The sequence below is a fragment of the Mustela lutreola genome, chromosome 4, assembly GCF_030435805.1.
Source record: "Mustela lutreola isolate mMusLut2 chromosome 4, mMusLut2.pri, whole genome shotgun sequence".
NCBI classification, from domain to species: Eukaryota; Metazoa; Chordata; class Mammalia; order Carnivora; family Mustelidae; genus Mustela; species Mustela lutreola.
In genome coordinates this window covers 145734436-145759527 of record NC_081293.1, presented here as the reverse complement: position 1 = coordinate 145759527, position 25092 = coordinate 145734436, and the positions used below count along the sequence as shown (strand labels likewise).

At 37.0% G+C, this 25092-nt stretch overlaps 1 protein-coding gene and 1 non-coding gene across 14 annotated transcripts in view; one reads left to right on the top strand and one right to left on the bottom strand.

The window, feature by feature from the left end:
• HDAC9 (histone deacetylase 9) overlaps nucleotides 1-25092 on the bottom strand; it is a 940182-nt gene that overhangs the window by 840298 nt on the left and 74792 nt on the right. The gene's annotated exons all lie outside the window — the stretch shown is intronic.
• Nucleotides 1627-1750, top strand: LOC131831046 (U6atac minor spliceosomal RNA). The gene has a single exon (XR_009353561.1). It is a non-coding gene; the product is annotated as a U6atac minor spliceosomal RNA (small nuclear RNA).

Sequence of the window (25092 nt, the reverse complement as noted above, 5' to 3'; positions counted from 1 at the left end):
GAATATAACAGAAGAAGAAAGTAAATTGGCTTAGTCAATGATGCGGTACAGGATAAACTCAATGGGAGTAGAGGAAAAGGCACTTCAAGTACTGAAAATAACCAGTGCAGAAGAATAAAAACAATGAAGAACACACACACACACACACACATGCATATAGACATATAAATGTATACACATACATATATATGTATACATATAGAAAGAGACACACACATATATACATGTATATTCATAAAGGGTGAGAGGAGACATTTACCATGATGGCAAACAAACTAGATATTCAGGATCATAACCCAGGCATAGAACTGCTGAAAAACAAGAGATTAAATACAGCAAAAGAATCACTAAATAATAGGAACAGAGCCCCAGAAACAAAAATATCTGTAATATTGAGAATGCTAAGTCCAGATCTTGAGTGGAGCAGAGGAGAAGCAGGCATGGCTGGAGCATGGAGCCATACCACTTCGAACCACAGCAGTTGGAAGTCCCTAAAATAGAAGTAAAATTTTATTTGTCCCTTATCCACGATAATAAAGAACAAAAATTTTTCATAATTCATTTGACAGCAACTCGAAGTTCATCTGGCAACACAAACCTGCCTCAACAAATAGGAAGCTATTTATTATCTTTATCTCATTTAGTATTCTTATCCACGAATTTCACTGCAGAAATAAACATTAAATGATTTTATTATGAGGAACTGTCCCAAATCCATTAAAAGTGACATGACATAGTCAGTTAAGCATCTGCTTGAGCTCAGGTCATGATCTCAGGGTCCTGGGATCAGCCCCACTTCAGTGGGGAGTCTGCTTTGCCCTCTCCCTCTGCCCTTCCCCCACTGCTCATGCGCACTCTCTCTCTCATAAATAATAGAAATCTTAAAAAAAAAAGTGACATGACATTAACACAGGAATTATGTTCCATATACCTTTTAAAAATCTGATAAATCCTCAACTCCAAAACACACCTGGCCCCTGGGGTTTTGGATAGGATTCTATGGACCTCAGATTTTGAGATTCCACAGAATGAGTCAGATAGAAATAGAGGTCTCTTGCCCCAAGAAAGGTTTTAGAGTTCATGGAAGATCTATTTAGAACTGCTTTTGTTAAATGGAGGATAAGTTCTCAGTGCCAAACACATTCTATTATTGACCACCTTTGTGATCCATGACAAAATTTATTTTACTTATATAATATTAGTTAAAAACAGAAAATAAACTGCCAACCATGGACTCTTAACATCAACCTTTTTACTCCCCTTATAATGCCAAGAATGCCAAGGGAAAAAAAAATTGTAAAACAACATTCTCTTTGCCTCCTATAACCTTAATAGATAGTTTCCTGGAATTGTCTATTCAAACAGAAAATTAATTTCCATGCACAGCTGGAAATACCACATTGGCAAGCAAAGAAAACATCAAACACCAGTAGATTAAATAAAAAGTGTAAGAACTATAAAGACTCAACAAAACAGAATTTGCTCAGTGAGATGGTCCTATGAGGACAGCTTTTCACCGTTTATTTAATGTATGAATACATCTCTTAAAGTGAAGTAGCAATAATCAAGGAAGCTTTGGATCCAGAAAAACAATGAGAGGATTATATCACTCAACCAGTTTTCCTACTGTTGTATGAAAGGAGAGGTTAGCACTCCCCTTGCCAAGGTCCTTGGGCCTGTGCACCACAGGTACAATAAGACACTGCACCAACTTTGTGGCTTCTCATCATGGCTGGGTTTTGTTTTTTTTCCCTACTTTGGGATGATGAAAAAGTTCTGGAGACACAGTGGCAAATGGTTGTGCAATAATAATGTGAATGCACTTAATGACACTGAAGTGTACATTCTAGAAGGATGAACATGGTCAATTTAATGTTATATATATATATAACTGTGATAAAATACAATTTCAATAATATACAAAAAGCTCTTGAAATCAATTAAAAATAAAGTCTAAAGGAAACATATGCAATGGGCACAAACGAATTCAAAACAGAGGAAGAAAATCCAAAAAATACATGGAAAAATGTTCAAAGCTACTAAGAAGAATGCAAGTAAAAATGATGAAATATGATCATGTGTCATCTTTCAAATTAATTAATGAAGATTAAAAAGATTTGAGACTCAAAAAAAGAAAAAATGCAGCTTTTCTAGACCTACCAACAAAATGGGGCCCTGTTTCCATGTTGCCCTCCACTGGCTTCCCTCCTGGGTATCCCTCTTCGTACTGATGGCCATCAGGACAGCAGGCTCATGGTGCCCTCTGGGGACCACTCCCTGATACCCCACCTGCATTGGGCAATGACTAGTATGACCAATACCCAACTAATAACCAAATTAAACAAAATAATACCCTTTGTACAAACTCTTCAAAAACATGAGACAGAGAGGCAAAAAACCAGAACATCACCTGTAGGAACTACAACAAGCAAGAGGCAGTACCGGTGTGGGAATGACAAAACCACACATAGCATCCAGACCGTCTGCCCCCTGGGCTCTGCTGCCTTGATTCTTAAGACATTAGAAGAAAAAGTAAAATCCCCCAGCATGGATGCTTTATAAAGAACAACAGAGAGAAATTTCAGTAAAAATCAGTGTGTTATGAAAGCAAGAGAGAGTAAAACCTTCCACATGGACTTGATCCCTGCAGGGTGTCAAAACATGCGAAAGGCTGGGCTCAGGAACATTTGTAGACCAAGCATAATGGGATTCCAACGTGGCACACTGCATCCCAAGACATGGAGCTGCATCTCTGGGATCTTTGACCAACAACCCCAAACCACCAAGTCCTTCAGTACACCTGCTAGGATATCCCACAAGCAAAGTGAGGGATCACTTTAATTAGCTACATATAGGAGGAAGTACTTAGATGGCAAACTACACGGTATAAAACAGCTCAGTAAATACTTGTTGAACTAACACATGTGGTAGAAGCTAATAAATAAGACCTGTATCTAACGATGACATTTATTAGATTATTATTCCAACTTTGCACGGGGCATAACTGGTAGAGAATACAGGCTTTGTCTATAGAGCAAACAGGAAAGCTTCTACTCATGTCTAGTTGGCATCCCCAATAGCAACCAACCCCCAGCATTGTGCTTATAGGCTCCTTGGAGATTCATTTCCCCAGAATCAGCATCTCTGGCTCACTTTCTAGTGACAAAAATACAGAAATTTTTAAGTACGGGAGTGAAACATAAATGATGCAAAGGTGATCAAAACAAAGATGTTAACAGAAGACAGACCTGATGATACATAAGCCACCTCAGAGAGACCCACTCAAGTAAACCAGAAGCCAGCCTCTTCTAATATCCTATCTAAGAAATGAGAGGATTCCATCAGCAGCTTCCAATCTTCTTCAGCTTCTACTCACATCAAAAATGTATTTCATTTTAAAGTATATTTATACATATATAGAAACATACTTATCTATACAAAATGCATTTTCCCAAGTTAATACTGAATCTTTCCCAAGTTAATACTGAATCTTAGAACACATGTGTACCCTGGTATCTTATAATATGGTCTGTTCTATTCCATTGATTAAATTCAACCTATGAAATTGATTCCATCACCCAATAAGAGTTCATGACATACAGAAAACATAGGACTAGATGATTTCTTTCCAGCTCATTAAAAGAAAAATCATGATTTTACTTAGATGCAATCTAAAAATATCTACCACTCCTAAATACTAGTTCCTCAATGATCTTTCTAAAGCTAATTCCTGAATGAAATGATACAACCCCTGCAACATTTTTGCCTCCTTTTCCTCTTCACCATAAATACCCATGACCCTTTCCACTCAAAAGTCTTTAAGTGATTTTTCCGGGGTGTACGACCACTGCCACACCTCATGGCAGAGGTGACTGCAAGGGATTTTGCCCAAAAAAAAAAAGTTAGACATCTACCAAAGGAACTCTCTTAGCTCATAATAAAATATATTTGAATCTTTGTAAACCACCAGACAGTCACTAAGCAAAAGTCAAAATGGAACTCAGACGGCAGCAGCAAACCACATAAATCTTGATTTTAATTGAATGAAAGATATTTCATAATAGCTGCATTCTCCCTTCAAAACTACAGAATTTGCTCCCTGAGATAAAATTATTCTAACTTTCTAGAATAGCATCTTTGTCACTTTTGTAGATTTTCTTAATTGGATGCCTTCTGTTGTAAGACCCCTTCCCTTCATCCCACCTCATTTTCACCATCTTTAGTAATGACCCAAACTTGCGGGTGTGCAGGTGAAAAATGAGCTGGCTTTGAGTCAAACAATACCTTCCAATCACAACTGGATTTATTTTTTTCTGTATAGAGCTAGGGAAAGGTTGTGTTTACTTCTTCCCATTATAGCTGAAAACCATCTAAAACATTGTCTCCTCAAAGGCATTACAGTCTAGACATGGAATGCTAACAGCATCATTTGTGCTTGTCATTGACTTCAAAATGCTTTATTCTGTAAACCTTGTCTTGGTTTCTAAGTCCACAGAGTAAAGAAGAAATTCCACATGTATTTAGTAGTATTTGGATATTTTATTCATTACAGTTTATAAAATAAAATGGAAAACCTCAAAGCTTTAAATTTAAAAAGCACTTCAACTCATAAATATGAAAGAAATATTAATGTCAAAAAATTAGGTCCATTGTAATCCTGTAATCAAAGCAATCTGTGTCTTTTCCAAACTTGGCAAGCCACAATTTTATTTTTAATTTTTGAACTACTAATTCTAGAGGAAAAACAAACACCATTAACTTCCTCTTCAGTCACTAGCTGTCTGTGCCATGTGTTTTTATCGCTTCCTGCCACAAGGAAATACGTTTGAAACAAAGAATGATATTCAAAAGAGAGTTCTTAGGGTGATTCCAAAGTCATTCTTTCAGGAATTGAGAAACAGTGTAAACATATTTAAATAATAGTGCAGAGTGATAAAACTATTCGGAAAACCTTCACATTTCTTTTATTATGTGTTAATCCTCAAAACAAGTCTGCCAAGGTTATTTGAGAATAAACTGAATCGTCAAGTTAAACAACTTTCCTTCACCAACAGAGCTAATAAATGGCAGAGCTAGAATCTAAATCCACTGTTTCATACCCAACCTCATGGCAGAAATTATATCCTACTGCTTTCCTGATGAATCTTTTGATCAAATTGTAGGTTTTTATTTTAGGTCTTTTTAGCCTATTGGTCTAAACCATCACGGGTTCTGCCTTCACTGAGGATATAGATGATGAGAAGAATGTGAAGATGGATTCTACCTCCTCGGTTGTGTTCTACACTTATTTATTGAGTTCCATGTTCTAGGCAGTACACTAAATACTAGGGATCCTAAACAAGAATGTAAATTATAGTTCTTACTCTAAGCGGTTTGTAAGAAATCTAGAAAGGAAACTGTTTTAATCTGTTCAGGTTGTTATGACAAATTATTGGGTCATTCGTGTGTGTGTGTGTGTGTGTTTGTGTGTATATATTTCCCACCCCCCTCCTCATTGTTCTAGAAGCTGGGAAGTCCAAGATCAAGGTGCTGGCAGATTTGGTATCTAATAAGAGTCTTCTTCCTCATTTGTACATGACCATCTTCTTGCTACATGCTCACATGGCCATTCTTGGTACATGCTCATGGAAGGCCTTCCTACAAGGGTGCTAATTCCATCATGAGGGTCCTACTCTCATGACCTAACCTAAACTTAATTATGTCTCAAAGGGCCCCATCTACATACCAATACATTGAGAGCTAGAGCTTCAACATACAAATTTTGGGGGGTGACATGAACATTCAGCCCATAACAGGAACCCAACATGTAAAACAAATCATCATGATCAGTTTGATATATGTAATTCCACAAACACAATCACTTAATTGCATTCAATAAATATTTATTGATGGTGAAAGGGAAGTACATGTTTGACAGTGAATGAAATCCATGAGATAAATAAACTTCATGCTTCACAAATGAGAAAACTATGGTTCAGAAATGATAATTTGTCCAAAATCAAAAAGTGAGCAAGTGAGGGAGACTGGATTTAAACATGAATCTACCCAGCTTCAAAGCTCAGCCTCTTTCTGCTCCAACAGGAGAGCTGTAACCAAGGGCAACCACAGCCTTCCTCACTGCCTCTTCTAGGATGTGTATAGTATGGCTCTCCCTACCAAGAAAGAGAATAGCTCCAAGAGCCAGGTAAAAACACACACAGCATGTACAAACCCTCTGAAGAAAAGATGACTAAGGCCTGAATGATGATACAATAAAAGCAGGTCAGGGAACTAATTAAGGGCACATATCCTAAAGTGGCTAGTCGCACCTGTAAAAGAGAACATTTTACCTAGTAAATGGTAGAGCCACTGGTTTCATGGCAGACATGGTACCCACAATAATTCTTTAAAAATATTTCATAAGCTGAGTAACAAGAGAATAAAGATACATACATATTTGAAAGTTTAAATTAATATTAAAAGGTATTTTAATGGTGAAGCAGACCAATCTGGGATGGAGACACAGATCTTATTTATCTTTCTTCAGCTCTGGAAAAAAATCACTATGACTCAGTGAACATTAAGGCTGTAGCAAAATTTTAAGGGTATACATCTTTTCTGGAACTTTACATGGTGGGTACTTAATAAATATGCTGTGAATGAATGGATGCAGGCAAGAAAGAATGAAGCAAGATTCAGATTAATTGGTCACAATCAGAATGTGTAATTCCATATCCCATTTTACTTGGGGATTTTGAAATTATTTCCTCACCTTCCAATTACATGTCTACCCAGATTTACTTTCAAGCTTAATGTGTATAAGAGCCAAAGGAGCTAGACTTTTTAGTTTTCCGAAACCAAATAACTACTTGCTAATATTTCACTTGCAATTTTTGAAATTTGGGGTTCATAAAAAGAGAATAAAGAAATCTGTACCTATGCAGTGTAATAATGCAGAAAATCTTAAAAACAGGTAATTTGGCCTATTTGTGGTGCAGATTAGGAAGGATAAAGAAAAAAGAAAAGCAGGATCTTTATTTCAATGTACTATTTAACAGCCATTTCAATGATAATGTAGAGGTTTTACAGAACAATATCTCTACTCCATCCTGTGTTCTGGTCATGGTTTTCCTCTTATTTCACAATCTTATTAGTAATGTCTTTTATCTTGTAATATTGGGAATCTTTTTATAAACCAGTTTATATCACTTTTTGTCAAGACAAGCAATATGTGTGTATATATGAGCCTATACACATAAACACATATATATTCATATACATTTATATAAATGCCTAATTATGCATATATATAACTATATACAATTATATATGTATATGTCTCTCTCCTGGGTGTGTTTTCTCTCTCCCTCCCTCTCTCTTCCATATATACATACACACACATACACATGCGCACGCACACACACAAACACACACATAACTTTATATAGAGAAATTTATATATAGAAATTAGAAATTTATATATACAAACTATATATTATCATACATAAATTAGAAGTTATAGATAATAAAATTATATACATAAATTTTATATATAATTTGAAAATGAGATCATCCATATATTAACTAAACATTTATTTACGTTAATCTCCTTTATATATTCTATACATGCTCACATAAAAATATCTCAAGCTCACACAAATATGAGAAAATCCCCTCTCTCAAGAATTCACTTTAATTAATTTGTGTCTGGGTTTTTTGGCACTTGGTTTGCACCAAGTAATATGTGAAAAAGGATGGCCTGGAGAACCCGGTGGAACTAAGTGTCATAATGTCAGGCAGTACTGGCTGTTTTCCTAAACAGTCAGTGGTAACAAGAGTCCCAAGGTAGTCACAACTACGCACCTGTGCTCTGAGACTATCAGAGGACAAGTTTTACCATGCCCCATCAGGCCTCATAGACCCCTAAGGCTTCTGCTAGGTGGGTTCAAGTGGGGCCTGAGAACTTGTATATTAATAAGCCCCCCGGTGACTCTTAATCAGACAAGCCTGAAAAACACTGCTATCACACGGGGGAAGGGGTACATTGAGAGAGAAGGCCAGAAATGTGGTTTGCCCTAGACTATGGACTCTGGAAATGCTTTATGAGTACAACCATTTTTTACAGACCATGGCAAGCCATGGAGATTTTTGATGAAGGAAATGATTAGATTTGTGCTTTAGCAGCAGTAACTTTACTAGGCAGCATTGCACAATTAGGCTGAATGAAGGAGAGATTAAAAATAGACCAGCTGGAAGCCTATGACAATACTTGTAGCCAGAAGCAATGAATGCTAAAGGTTGGCAACAAAAATGGAAAATAGTGTCAATCAAAATCCAAGCCAACTTGATGTGGAGCGGAACAGAGAAAAAGTTTCAAAAAAGGCACCATTGTTTTAAGCACAGGTGGCTAAGGAGATATCTATGATGTTCATAAAAAGAAAGGTCAAAAGGATTTAGTCTAGCTGCAGTATTTGAATTCATAAATGTGTGATTAAAAGAAAGACCATGTGCAAGGGCAGGAAATAGGGTTTCAACCTCAGTTCTACCATCTCCTTGCTAGGAGGTACCAGACACATCTTTTAAGCTCTCTAAACCTAGTAAACTCATTCATAAATAACAATAGTAAAACATATTCTGTAGGATTGCGGTGGAGAGTAAATGAAACTATATGTAACACTTGATCCTTAGGTTTGTGCTTAACAGACAATTTCAGTTTTTGCCTGTTTTTACTTTCACTGACATTTTCTTTCAATGACTTAAAATCATTCCAGATACACAGTAGGCACTCAATATACACGTGTTGAATGAATGAATTACTACTGCTATTACAATTCTATTGAAGACTGGAAAACGATCATGGGATTTGGCCATTAGATGGTAATTGGTGTACTCAGAGACTGCTTAAATGCCTAGGGGTTTTGAACACTCGAATGAAATAAAAGTCCAAGTGTTTGCTCTGGTGAGGACATTTGAATTCAAGTGGTACTGGAGAATAAAAGTTTCTTCGAGTTTCATTCATTTGATTTTTCTTTATTCTGCATGTTAAATCAATAAAAGCTTCCAGTTAGAAAAGTCTGCTTTATTATCCTTAACAGTTTTAAGAACACCTTATCCTTTATTTGGAATTTACAGTATATGATCTCATTTAATCTTCAGCCCCTTGAGTTAAAGAATTCGGTTACTACTTGTCTTCATTTCTATTTTAAAGAAGAGAAAACTGAGAATCAGGGAAGATGAGTGACTACTAGGGCCTGAGTGCAGGAGTGTAAGAAGCCGGAATTACACTGAGGTCTTTGGATCACAGGTTTGCTGAGCCCATTCATGTTATTTCAGATGTGCTCTCTTCCATGCTTACTCCCACACTGTTTTCCCTCCTACAGTCTGGAAGTGAAGCGCGGGGAAGAGTGTTGTGAGCCTGAGGAAGTTGTGAGAACACTGCTGCTTCCTCAAAACCCAGCCAGCGCCAAAGAGCACCCATCCTCCTGTGAGGCCACTGCCTGTCAAGATGGTTATGATGGCAGTGTACCTGTTCCTTGTTGGCTTCAACAGAAAAAAAAAATCTGTTGCTCTCTTAGGGAAATTTCAGGACTGACTCTTTGGAAAGTTTCCCTGTAAAAATGACACATCTTTAAGTCTGATCTTAACCAGCTGGTTAAACAGAAAAATTTATTTTCACATTGGGTTATTACTACTTTGTACCACTGCCGATGATGTTGACTGCTTGAATTCATATCCTGGTCCCATTCCTAAATAGATGCACAATCTTGGACATCTATCTTATCTATGTCTCTGAGAGTGGTTTCTCATCTTTAAAACATGGATATTCTGGAAAACAGCCCTCACTCCATAGGGCTTTCATTATAATTAAATGAGATACCATATATAAAGCTTTGGCACACTTGGAATTTGAACTATAATGAACACTCAACACATGGTCTTTTTTTTTTTTTAAGATTTTATTTATTTATTTGACAGAGAGACACAGCAAGAGAGGGAACACAAGTAGAAGTGGGAGAGGGAGAAGCAGGTTTCCTGCTGAGCAGGGAGCCCAATGCGGGGCTCAATCCCAGGACCCTGGGATCATGACCTGAGCCGAAGGCAGATGCTTAACAATTCAGCCACCCAGGCGCCCTTACATGGTCATTTTTACTCACCAAGGTGTGGTATCTTAGTCTTACAGGGAAAGCTATTCAGTCCCAGAATGAACAAGATATTTTGCATAAAGTAACCAAACATGACTTCGTAACAGTAACCTTCTTTATGGAGAAAAAAGTATACAAGATAATCAATGAATTTTTCATTGACTGAAACTGCCACATTCATTCCACCAACGTTGAATTATTAATTTGTAAATTAACGCAGATTTTCAGTTCATAAACTGAAATGATGGAGAGAATAGCTAGACCCACACACAGTTGAGATTCAAAAATCTTAAACATAAAAAACAGTGAGTTTAGAAACACAGAAAAAGGGTTTTTTAAGCATATGAATATATATTATCATGTATCCTTATAACAATTATAACTTATAACATTCTAAATGAAATTAATTTGCATCCCTTCAAAATAGAAGAACTAAGAGTTCAGTAAGACATTATTTCCTTTCTTAGGAGGTATATAGCATCTCCTAATTATAATCACAGGAGGTTTAAATGAATACCCACACCCAGGGCTAACAAGAAGACCAATTAAATCAAAATTGTTGAGGCTGAGGGTCCCAGTTCAGATTTTGTTTTTGTTTTTTTTAAGCTCTACAATGACTTTAAGGCATAGCCCAAACCAAGGATCATTGGCTTGCCTAATATCTTTCAAACAGAATGATGGACTTTTTTGCTTTGTTGATTGCTGTCTGTAGATAAGTTGTTTTACTTCAAACCATAATACTGCTTATTCTGAAAGATAATCTAGATTTTTAATCCAAGTTAGATTTCCCTTTATTCTAATCAAAAGTCCCATTCCATTAACTTTCCTAATAAAGTTAGGTGGGATGAGTTACGTAAGACCACATTATACACAGCACTCAATTACAGCACTAGAAAAAAACAAGACAGGCAGGTTACAGATTAGGGTTCTGAGGGCTCTGTAGTATTTCTTTAAAGAGTTTATGTATGATGCTAATTTGGTAGTACCTGGAGTTCTAAATCAATGAGAAAAATGTGATTCTAAGAAAACCAGCACAAGAACTACAGCCTTATAACATTAAAATATTTGACACAACCACACTGCTATTCTGAAATCCTTTGCATTCCATACCAGAAACCCCTCTAACGAATAATGCTGGATCCAGATTGTGGACCAGTGGGGGTTAAAGGAACCAGAGAAGCACAAGAAGCTTGATCTGGTTATACTGGCAGGGAACAAGAAAGACTATAACTTACATATTTCAACAGCAATAATTTTATTTTTTTCCTGTGTTGTTTCATCGTGCTTTCTTATGCATGCTGTATAAGAATATGGAAGGAAATGAAATTCCAGGCACTCTGAGGGAAGCAGGAGGAAAAAGACATCCAACAGCCAAGACACATCACCATTTATGTGTTATTTATCCTTTCAATAACTTAGTTTACCAATGGTTTAAAATGACAGAAATACTGGACTACTCTAGATATCTTCTTACACTGGCATAAGGTCTCCACAGAGCAGCCCTCTTTCGCTCCTAACATGGAGTAAGGTGCAAAAATGGAATCTAACAAAAAGCCCAAGGATCTGAAACTCAATCAGCTCACAAGAGGAAAGAGAAGAAAGATTTGTTAGATTTGTCTCTTTTGAGTCATTCAAGTTATTAAGTAGAACCTTAGGCACAAGTGGAAAAATTTAGGATGGAAAGATGAGTTCATTTGCTTCCTTAAATATCTGAGGATTTTTGTTTTGTTTTGTTTTGCTTTTTTAATGAATTCTGTGTTAAGTGACCAGCAGCCTTAAAGAAGGATAAGATAATGTCCCTGAAAGTTTCAACGTGGCTTAGTCCTTGGCCCTTTCCTCCTCTTCCGTTTTTGTCTTTAATTAATAAGGCCATGCTTGCTAATTTCAAGCTACCCATTTTTTTTTAAAGATTTTATTTATTTATTTGACAGACAGAAATCACAAATAGGCAGAAGAGGCAGGCAGAGAGAGAGGGAGAAGCAGGATCCCTGCTGAGGAGAGGCCAACACGGGGCTCAATCCCAGGACCCTGGGATCATGACCTGAGCCAAAGGCAGAGGCTTTAACCCACTGACCCACCCAGGTGCCCCTACCCTGTTTTACTTCTTTCTTTCTTGCTTGCTTGCTTGCTTGCTTGCTTTCTTTGAGAGAGAGAGAACATGAGAGGGGAGAAGGTCAGAGGGAGAAGCAGACTCCCCATGATGCTGGGAGCCCGATGTGAGACTTGATCCTGGGAGTCTGGGATCATGACCTGAGCTGAAAGCAGTGGCTTAACCAATTGAGCCACCCAGGCGCTCCCCTCCCCATGTTTTTCAACTGTGACCTTTCTTTAGATGATTCTTACATTCCTCTCCTCAGGACCAAGTTCTCTTCATCAGCTCTACATCTCAAGCTAACCTCCTGATGACCAGCAGAATGGTGGTTAAGAATACACACTGTAGGGACGCCCAGGTGACTCGTCAGTTAAGTGTCTGCCTTTGGCTAGGGTCATGATCTGGGGGTCCTGAGATTGGGCTGGCTCCCTGCTCAATGAGGAGTCCACTTCTCCCTCTGCCCCTCCTCCTACTCATGCTTGCAAGCTCTCTCTCTCAAATAAATAAATAAAATCTTAAAAAAGAAAAAAAAAGAATACACACTCTAGAATTAGGATGCATAGTTCTGAGTCTCTGAGTCCTAGATTTGTTCCACTCAATTTACTGTGAGACCTTGATAGAGCAAGATTCTTAACCTCTCAAGGTCTCAACATCCTTCTGTGTAAGGTAGGGATAAGAAAAGTATTTACATGTCAAGAGTTATGAAAAGAGTTCCATGAAATAAAGAAAATAAAGTAATGAAGCCCCTTGCTTGTAGATAAAATTCAGTAAAAGCTGACTATCTTTTCTATCAATATCACTTACTCACACTATTCTATTATCATTCTTGAACTTCATAGTTATTTTTGCTTTTGTCTTTTAGTCAGTCAATCACCATATCCAACTATTCTTCTTTTGAAACACTTAAAATAAAACTTTCCCTTCCATTTCTATTTTTCTCACTGAAGCCTGCTTCTAATATTTACAGGATATAGATTAAAACTGTAGATAGAGGTCCAGCTATCATGTTTCTGAACTTTTAAAAAGTGTACATCAACCTATCAGCTGTTAAATAAAATTTGTTGTACCCTACTACCTTTGCTTAAAGACAAGGTTTAAATTTAGATTTTCCAGATGCTTCTGAATTCCAGGCCAGAAAGTCTGAGCAGAAGGAAATTTTGTGCCTAAATGTGGACCCTTGGCTTTTGCCTCCAGCCATGACCACCCATCTTCCCTAATCATGCCCACCTAATCTTTTGAAATCTTATCTATCTATGAGGGACATTTCAAATACTTCCTACATCCAAATTTCCCTTGAGCCACATATGAACTCACCCTCCTATGAGTACCCAAATTATTTTGTTTCTATATATCTTAATGGAACTTAAAACATTCTGTCTTACATTTTTAATAGTACCTGTGCCTTTGTTTTCCTAGTTATGGGTCACTTCTTGACCAGAGAGTCCCTGTGCTCAATGCTAGCAGCATGTAAGAATTTCTCCATGAGCCTTTAAAAAAAAAAAAAGACCTCTAGGCTCCACCCAAAATCAAACATGAGATGCAGTGGGGAGTGGGCAGGGGTATTCTTCTAAAGCTCTATTGTTGATGTTGACATGCGGTGAATGTTGATAAGAATTGTATAAGATTATAAATTCCTTGGAGGGCAAGATCTGTGCTTGATTTTGTACTCAACAAATTCTTTGGAATTGAATTTAAGCTGATACATGTTTTCCCTCCTACAAAACACTTTCTGGTCCACAGGCTGCACATACCCTCTATAGCTACTGAAATAATTTATGAGCACTGAGGCATGATGGTGACTTGTGTTCTAGAATTATGTAAAAGGAGACATACGAAAGAATTAATTTTATAGCCTGTATCAAACGATCTCGTTTACCTGTATCTTTGTGTTTACTCTGTATGGTACATCTTACTGACAAAATAATGAACTTATTAGAAGTATGGTCAGTGTATTATTCTTAATACCTAGCACAGTGTTTGGCATATACCTGGCATGAAATAAAAGTCTGGTGACTGGGTGAGTGAAGGAGCAAATGCATGAACAGATATTACAAACCAGCAAGACTTGATATATTATTTTTTTTTAAAGATTTTATTTATTTATTTGACAGCGAGAGATCACAAGTAGGCAGAGAGGCAGGCAGAGAGAGAGGAAGGGAAGGAAGCAGGCTCCCTGCTGAGCAGAGAGCCCGATGCGGGACTCGATCCCAGGACCCTGAGATCATGACCTGAGCTGAAGGCAGCGGCTCAACCCACTGAGCCACCCAGGCGCCCCAAAGACTTGATATATTATTTCAGTCAGGTGTGGGGAGGGTGAATAACGACCCCTCAAAAGATATCCATATTCTCATCCCTGGAATTTGTGATTGTTATCTCATTGGTCGAAAAAGGTGGGGGGGGGGCTTTGCAGATGTGATTAAAGACCTTGAGATGGACAGATCATCCTGGATTACCCATGTGGGTCCTAAATACAATCACATGTATCCTTATAAGAGGGAGGCACAGGGATATTAGACACAGACAGAAGAGAAGGTAGTGTGACCATAAAAGCAGATATTAAAGTGATGCTGCCACAAAGTAACACACAAAAAAGCTAGAAGTGGGAGAAAAAAAAAAAAAAAAAACCATTCAGAGGGGGAGAGGGGGACACACAAGAAGACGGGCATGGCAAATGGTGTAAAAATGCCTCAAAAGGTTAAGCAAGGCAACACAGTCATTTACTATTGGAGATGGGACAGAGTAGGAAGGTAGCATAGAAGGAACAAGTGGGGTGGCATAATTCCATTTACTCAAAAGTGAACAAGCTTGAGACAGACACATTAGAAATTGTGACAAAACGAGTAATGATGCGTCTTCTCACCAGTGTGGAAAGACCTACAGACATCAGTGTTCATGGTGACATTCACAAAAGCATAGCTATAGGTCACAGCTGAGAAAAAAGCACAAATTTGTACATAATAATTCTAAATGAACACTATCTGTTTTAGTATCTCTTTTATAATTACATCTTTTATGTATTGATATAACAAACGCATGACATATTTTCCAAATAAAGAAACTGGGACGAAGAAAGATTTAGTGAACAGCAGACAGATAACAGGTAACACTTGTTTCCAGAGCTGAGCTTCTGTTTAAGTCCCTGGGCTTTTACCAGTAACTTCAAATATGCATTTGTGTAATTTCTCAGTAACAGATAAGATAACCAAGAATTCAATGCAAAAGATATGGATTCACTTAGAACTGATGAGTGTGAATACTTTTTTTTTTTTTTATGGAGTGAGGGTAGAGGTAGAGAATGATAAAGAATATAAGGAAAGCAGAAGCCAAAAGACCAAACCTCTTCACCTTAAATATTGGTTAAGAACCTTTAACCACAGCAGGATGTAAACATTTCCATAATGATCCTAGAGTTATAACAAGCAAAATAAACAATCCAACCTTAACATGTCCCAATTCCCCAAGGACCCCAGGTTCAACTTGTAGTTTAAGAATTAGTCACTCATTTAGACTGAAGCAAACCCCTATGGATTCAGGGAGTTTGCGATCAACTAATGGGTTATGGCGTTATTGTCAGTGGATGTTACCCCACAGGAGGCTGGACCATTGCATCACTCAGGGTAAAGACATACTTCTTTTGTGTGTGACAAACAAGAGCCTACCCAAAGAGGTTCCACAGGGAACTGTGAGGGAAAGATATGCCATGCTTACCTGTTCCACATCTGTTCTTTCGTTATCTTTAGAAAAATGAACTTCCTGGACAGAAATGAAAGCAACCCCACATGACTAGATAAATGCCAAATAAGAGATCATATCATCTATCTAGTATCATGCAGCAACAATGTCAAATAATAAAGCCTAAGCACATCTTCAATGGAGACACACAGAAAATTTAGGATCCTCATGTAATCTTTATGAAGACTTCAACTACCATATTAAAGTGCTATGAGTTCATCACTTTAAATGAGAAGAATTGAAAACATATAAATGCCATAAATTTTAAACCAGCTGTTTTCCTTTATACATACTGCACAGAAGGTCACTGGAAACCTATTGCATAAAAAACATTACTGTTAATAGTACAGTCTGCAGAATGCATTAATTTTTAAAAGTTTAAATGAAGTAGGACCAAATTTAAAACAATTTGCTGCTTAACCACAATTCAAAATCCTTTTACTCTTTCTTCTATTCTTAACGACAGTGTGTATTTTTCATGGGGCAGGAGGTAGCTTATAGGTATTGGAACAGGGAGAGTCCAAGTTACTAGAAGGCAAAAGGCTGGTCAGTTGGTCTCTACAACTGTGCTAGCTAAAGTAGCTCTAAACTTAGAGATTTCACATTTAGGGAATTCAATAGGTAGCCACAGAGGTCATAAACAATAACCACCCTATTGCAATGTTTATTGTTCAAGGTATAGGGAAACCACCCTAGAAGGACAAAAGCATTTCAGTGGGTAGCACTGAATAGCTCAAAACCTTCATGAAGAGGTAAAAGGAAAAGAAAGTCAACAAACAAATAAATAAGAAGAAACAAAGGGAAAGTTCATGATTTACCACAGAGATCAAGCAGCTTCCTTTGGCTCAGATATTTTCAACTGCTTCCTTTCCCTCCAAAGACAGTACATCAGCCTCCTCACAAAATGCCCTTTGTTCTTTACTGATTTGGCTCCTTTTATGTGCTAGGCAACATATTAGCTAACTAATCAAGCAACCATGAGTAAAATCACCAATTGTCTTATTTTATATTTTAAAAAATCTTAGAAAAAGGTCTTTTGCTTTCAAAAAGCTTCATTTATTACTGTGCTATGAATAAGAAAACCTCCACCTCCAGGAATAAGCTCCATATCTGGTGAGGTAACAGATGTGGGAGGAGCCCGGGAGCGCCAAGGAAGGCTTCACAGAACAAGAAGTTCAAAGAACGAGATAGAGCCGCCTTGAACAATAAATAACCAAGTGAAGGTGTAACAGTATGAAAGAGAGGGCACTCCCAGCATGAGACAGTTTCATTCAAGGGTCTGTAGGCAGAAGAGCAGGACCTGGGGAAGGCACACAGCTCCATGTCTTGACCAGAACCGGCTCGTGGTTTATTGAGGAAAAATAAAGACAAACATGAAAAGGGTCTGGAGTCCTTATGTACCTCAGGGAGAGGTTATGGAGAGTCTCTGACATTTCTCCAACAGGGCAGTGACTTGGTCAGTTAGGGTAAAGGAGAAGTAATCTCAGAGGAGAAAACAGACTTGCTACCCAGAAGTTCAAAGCCAATCTACTCCTTCTTTAGCAACTTTATAGAACTTGAGTTTATGTACCAAGGGCATTTGCTTTATCCAATCTCCCTTCCTTTCTTTCTCTTCCTCTTCATATATTTTATTTTTTTTAAACTCATTTTATAAATCCCAAATCCATCTAGGCAGGATAAAAGAAAAAAGAAAGAAAGAAAACTAAGGTAGGAAGGCAGATGGGTAGGCAGACTATCAGTTCTCCCAACAGAAGGGGAAATGAACTCTACTTTGACATATTTTATTGAAATTCAGAGATTCGATAGCACACGTTATCCAACACAAGTTATAGTATGTATTATTTTTCCTCTTTCTATAATTGGCTTCCTGACTTTTTCTACTAATTTCCAGCTCCTTTCACTAAAATACTATTACCTTTAAAATCTGTTTTCTAATTTATTGTTCCACTTTAAACATAAAACCAAAATAATATATATTAAATTTTCCATTAAAAGTGAAGCACATTAGTGGCATAGATACATTTAAAAAAAAAAAACATAAAACCACCCAGAAACAATTTTTACAGCTTTGAGCTAATTAATTTCCAAAATATCCTTAATCATAACATTACTTTTAATACTTGATGAGAGGAGACAGATTTTCAGGAAGAATGATTTCATAATCACTGGGTTAATAATTTATTTCAAAAGATAGTACTCCCTGAATGATAGTAACCATCCCCAAATGTCCACACCCATGAATACATTGGACAGGCATTTGAGATTCCAGCGACATACCCAACAAGTAACTACAACGACTTCCTATACTTTTTTCCTACCAGATAAAGAGTCTAAAAAGAGGGGTTCTAGTAAAGTTCTGGCTTTGTCCATTTGTACAGCAGTCTTAGATCTGCAGAAAGCATTTGGAATCTCAGAATCAAATAAACAAGTGAGGTAATCCAACAGCCTTTCCTGTAACAAAAGACCCAGGTATCACCAGCTGTCATTTAAGATGTTTATATTCTCAGAAAATCCAAACCCACTACCGGGTTTTTCTTAATACTTTGTACCTATGTCATTTCAGCATTTCTTTCTAAAGAACATCTCTTTCTGAGGTCGAAGTTAAAAGATGAGCGCCTGCATAGGTGGCCCTAGGATTATCTGCCCTCTCTTAGGACTCACAGAATTCCAAAGAGGGCAAAATTATTAGGGCAAATTCCAACTTCAAAGGAAATTCCCCAGCCAGGCCAGTTGCCAATGAACTCTAATATCAATACAAAGAGAAGCTCTTCTTGGAAGTTAAGAGTCTGGGAGATAAGGTTAATTAAGCCATGCCCACTGAGGAGCAACCAGCCACTGTAAGAGGAAAGAACTTTCTTCATGTAATCAAATCCCCGAAAGTAATCATGAAAAAAGACTTAAAACAATTTCATAGTCCACCTCAGAGTTCTTCTACTCTCTATAAATCAATATAAGAGTTTAAGGAAATACTTACCAATCAATTAAGTCACAAGTCTCTTTTTGGGGGGTATTAAAGTACCTGAAGCAATGTACAAATCTACATATGAGACACGTGTAGATAAAAGGTATTGATCATAATTTGCAAGGATAGGCATGACAAAATCAAAGCCATAATAATTGCTCACCTATTAGAAACTCGGGATTTTTTTTTTTTCAGAAACTCAGGATTTTATGAATCTACATAACAAAGATAGAAAGAACCAAGAAAATAAAGAGGATGGGAGATAATTAAAATGTAATTGCAATACTTAAGAAAAAAGAAACACTTTGCTCATAACAGAGAACACTGTGCATTTCTTCAGAACTTAAAGAATTTATTCTTATCTTACTAACGATTTTATTTAACATGGTTCTTTGCTTTCTAACCCTATAACAAATTAGAACTAATAAATTATAAATGGAGAAGACTGCTCTGTACACTGACATTCTTAAAAGATAACCAATTAAAATTAAATCAATAGAAAAACATATAAAGTAAAGCATTTGAGTATTTAGTGGACCTTACATGGTCCTACGTACCTCTGTATTCCCTAAGACTTATTACATTGGAAAACAATCTCACACTCAGGTGTACATGCACAACTCTGGTATCATTAACAGCAAACCCCAAAGTATACACAGAAAAAGAAAATTCTGTAAAGGCTAATATCCTGTTATAAACAAAATGTTGACCTTGTGTTTTGTGGAGGTACTAATATTTGCTCCTGGATCTTCAAAACTAAAGTCTAGCATTGTTTTATAATTGTCCTCATGAAAAATCAGTGTAAAACAAGTGTTTATCAACCACTGCCTATCTGACCTAGATTTTCATCATAATATTTGAAACTACAAAGTTGTTCAAAAATGTGATGCAAATATGCAATGAAGAGCAAATGTTAAGAATGGGGACTATTAAATTATTTCTTCCTCAGCATATATTTAACTATAATTTCAGATAAACTGACGTGACTTTTCCCTTCTGCACACAGCCTTCAGCAGCAGCTGGTATGACTTTTATACACTAAGTAAGGACACATAATATTCTATACCATGCATATTATTCCCATTTTCTGGAAGGTTCCACTAACAACAAGAACTTGAATTTTCCAGTAGCTACACAGTTTCACTCTTTCACATTATTCACAAAGAAAAGCTTCCTTAACCATCTCTTAGAAAATGTAGAAAGCTGATTTTTCTCTAATTTCACTGTTTCTATCTCTTTAAAAAAAATACTTAGCTTTTGACTCACAGGGTTTGTCAAGAGTACATTATGAAATACTCCTACCTCTTGAAAGCAATGTTGTCTTTGCACTCCCAGGTGTAAATAGTCAAGACGAATGGGGTAGGAACTGGCCAGCTACTCTCACCAAACTTGTTTCCTCCTCTTCCTGGACCAGTGCTAGACTCCTTTTCCCAGCCTCCTCTATAGTTAGGTGGGGTTAGGTGACTAAATTCAACCCAAAGAAATGTGGGTGTGCCTATGGAAACATCCACATAAACCCACTTCTTCCATTTCCCTTCTATCAGCTTGATCTAGAGATGTACATTGACCTTGGAATCCAAAAGCAGAAGGCAAGTCACAAGTCAGAAACTGTCTGGGGCCTGAATCACCACTAGAATCACCACTAGCCTGCCACTCAGGAAAGTCATTTTCATCTTTATGTGAGGAAGAAAGAACCTTCTTTTCTGTTTGAACTACATTATGGGGATTCCTTTAGTAGTGCTATGGACACAGTAAGAATTATAAAATGGACATAATAAGAATTATATAAACTGAATTACCCACCAACATTATTTGTGAAATGTAAAGTTGAGAAGAAATAAATGCACAAAATAAATTTAAATTGAACATTTTGGTAAAAGATTTGTGCCTCGGCATTGGAGAATAAATAAAATGCTCTTTATGTTTCAAACTTGAATATCAGATTGAGAAGTTCAGAATTAGCAATAGCAAAAGAATGAGTCAGTTAATTACAAAGTTAAAGTAGTCAAAGAAAACCCAAAATAATATTTAATACATTTAACATTCCTTATTTCCCACCAATATTGTACTCCCATCATATTCTGTTATAAAACTTTAAGAGACTGATATAGAATATTCTTCTTGAACACAACTTGAAATAAATAATTAGCTGGGAGACTGAAAATGTTTTAGTTATACAGAGCTTATTGAAATGGGATTTGACCTATTATTTCATTAAAAAGCCAACTGGTCAGACTCATCCGGGGAAGCCATAACCTACTTCACTTGTCCTATGACTCTATTTCATTTACCATTCATTTTCTACAGTAACATAGTGTGAACGAACTGTAGAGAAAATACCCACTTGGACATTTTGATTTTTGTTTGTAGCTTTGTCCTGGTTTTAGTTCCCTACTTAAGGACTAAATGGCACCACAGTGGGCAATGCACTGGAGTAAAAGTGGTGAATCATTAAAGAGTTCGTAAATTTTAAAAACAGGGGCAGGCCTTCTGGGCCCCATATGCTGCTAGAAAACCCAATGTTGTGCTGTATTAATTGAACCGTGAAACTTTTATTAGTCCTCTTTAAAAATGCTTGCAGTGAAGCTTTTATTAATGCTTGCCCTCAAATTGTTTATACTACTTAGCATTTCCATAACAATTTATATTTCAAAGAACTTTTTGATCATAAGTTAAATCTACTACATTTCTATAAGAGAATGCAGCTGCTTAGCAAAACAGAAGCATGAAGGGAAAACGCAATTAATTTTTGCCTAACATTTGGCAATGGGAAAAGGAACAGAATATTAGATCTTCCCACAAACCTTAACTTCTGTTTGTATAAGCCCAGTCCTCCCACTCCATACAGGTGGAATGATTGTTATAAGTGTTCTCACAGTGGTGAAGAAACGAGAAATTAGTTACCTTTATACAAGAGCTTTGAAAACTAATGTTACAGGACTTTGCAAGAGCTATAGCAGCTCTACTATTCAAAGTCACGTAGATGCCCACAAGGCCACCGCATTGCCCAAGATCAAGAGGCATCACACACATTGTGTTCTATGTTTCAAAAAATTCCTTTGGCTACATTTTTGTCAAAATTACATTATACAAAAGTAAAAGTCATGCTGGAATTACTCTAAGGTTGATGCAGCTTTTATTTATTCACTCTTAAAAATGTCCAGGCTTAAGTCATGTTTTCTATATTCTTGGGGTCATACTAAAAATCTGATCTAGGTTAAAATAGATGGAAATCAGTTTTGACTTGGGATGGGGGATGTCCTCTTTCTATATCTTTGGGTCACCTCCACATAAAAACATGATGGCCTTGGAGTGCCTGGGTGGCTCAGTGGGTTAGTCTCTGCCTTCAGCTCAGGTCATGGTCCCAGAGTCCTGGGATCAAGACCCGCATCGGGCTCTCTGCTCCGCAGGGAGCCTGCTTCCTCCCCTCTCTCTCTGCCTGCCTCTCTGCCTACTTGCGATCTCTCTGTCAAATAAATAAATAAATAATCTTAAAACAAAACAAAACATGATGGCCTGGAAGCAGAGCATACATATAAAGGCAAGAGAATTTCCCCACAAATTATTACCTCCTAGAGTTTTCAATAGCACTAGCTTTTCACTTAGCAGAAAGCAAAATCACTGAGTTATACATTAGCTCACAAGAGAAATACGTATTTCTACATTGAGATAGGATTTAATGATGTATTTTTGGTTTTTCTAGAGTCTTCAAGTGAGAAATTATAGTGTTTGTTAGACAGATTAAAAAACACTTCCACACTTTGCCAAGTCACAGTGAAGAGCATTATGCAATCTGTTATCTAGTACCCTCTACCCAAGTCAACAGCATAATTCTCTTTAGGGGAGGAGTCTGAGAATTTGTATTTAAAATAAGAGTCCCGTGTGATATTTATTAACTGACATGTTTGGAAAACTCTAGATTAGATGAGCCCTAAAATCATTCCTTCTGGGATTTGGCAATCCTGATAAAAATTACATTACTAGAAATGTCATTCACACTGCTGTACAAAGGAAATTAACTTCTGTTCCTATATTTGTTAAAATAATACGGTGAATGGACCAAAACTACTTACTCGTCTGTGTCTCCCACTGAAGAGTGCTGTCCACAAGGGCAGACCAAGATTTAGTACTCTTTGCGTCCATACTGAGTAACACAGAGCCTGGCACAAAATGCTTAATGAGCTTTGAATGACTGACTATCGCAACTGCCGCAGCTAGCTGCCAGTTTCATCCAGACAGTCCTCCCTCCATTCAGGCTCTTCAGTGCCCAAAAAGCAACACCCAGTGCTCTAACTTAGAACATTATTGAGGCACCAAGATTAAAATAAAACCCAGTGAATTCTATATTCAAAAATCAGCACTCATTGTTTGACTGAATACATGATCAAGACAGCAATATTTAGTACTTGATATCAACTATAATTGAACAGGGATGGAGAAGTTTTATGGGGAAAACAAGAATTCACACGATCCCCGAACCAATTTTCAAGACAAACATAAATACTCTGTCCAAAGCACTGACTATTAAAGAATTTCTGGAATAACTGGAGTGAGTCTATTTTTCTGGTGCACAATAACTCCTTGGAGCCCTTGGCAGAACAAAAGCAAAACAAACGGATGGTGATTGCCTCAGGGCAATTTAAGTCTCTTTTTAGATAGCTTTTCTTTTCTTTTCTTTTTTTAAGGATATGTAAGAAAAACACTTTTTCTAAATCAAAAGATTAGGTTATTTCTCACCAGTAGAATATATATGGCACCATAAGATACAGGCTAATAATAGCAGAACAATGTTTTCATGTTTATGGCCAGAACATTTTCTTTTACGTATGCAAAGTGCATTTCAGGTCTCGATCATAGTTTGCATTTGTAATAAATAGAAAAGATTCCCACCCACCTGGCCCATTTGCTATGACATTCCTCAATTCGTATTTCATTCATAAAAACTTCCCAAACAGAATTAAGACCTCTGTATGCTGCTCTCAATAGAGCAGAATATTTTTTAAAAAGTACACAGGGAAACTTTAGTGATTCTAACGTCCAATGAACTTCACTCAGTAGTTGTCTCATTTATCACCCACTTTTTCCCTTCTCCTAACTGAACAAGTATCATGGCTGGCAAGAACTTCCTGATTTAAACAGCAGCCTCAAAGGGTATTTTCATATTATAAGATCAATATTCTTGAAGGGAATGATGATTTCAACTGTCAAATTTTACCACCTGTGAGTCAATATCGGGTATATACAGAATTAATCTAAGTATTTGGTATTATTTTACTTTATATTTTTTTAAAGAGTCCAAAAGATTTGTCCATCTTACATACTACAATACCTTTATATATATAGAAACTCTGAGTTTAAAAAAAAAAATGCTACAGGTTATCATCCTGAATATAAAAAGTTGAGCTATACATCCTATTCCTTCCTCCTCCATATGGACCTCGAAGCAAGGATTCATGTCCACTTTCTACAAAACAATCTATGCTAGGTAGACAATAAGACTTCTATTTAACTTCAAATCCCCTTTAACCATGTCTGTTTCTTCTCCCTCCGGAGGGGTTAGGTACATGCACGCTCTGTTTTCCTTCTCTCTTTTACCACACAAAGTTCAGTAATGTTACTTCCGGCCACTGGCCCCTTACATACCCACAACATGCCCAGTATGCTTTACCTTTTCAGCAGTTATCTCAACAGCAACAGAAATCTCACCCTTCTCCACACATCAGACAAGAAAACTAAAAGTGGTATCACCCTTACACCAACATTCCAAAAAAACACAACTTTTAGAATGAAATTAGATGTGATATGGACCTACCTGAGAAATCCTCTAAGGTGCCCATAGCTCACATTAAGTATAAATATTTCTCTCCCCTGTTTATCTTCCTGTTCTTGGGTCCACTTTTCTTTAAGCATGTAACATTTTAAAATATTTATTGCATACTACTGATTCTCTTCTTTAACTACCGTTGTCAAAATATTCCTGTATTCACTGCAAGCTAGCTACCTTTAGGTAAGCTTTGATGGCCTAAATTGGGAATCTAATCATTACAATAATGTCGTTAATGGGATTACGTGTTTCTCATTACAGACGAGTGGGGCCAGGTGTAAAGGTGTTAGACAAATGGTAAATAAAAACTACACAGACACTGAAATTGCTACACTTGCACTCTTTAAAAGGGAGTTTCATA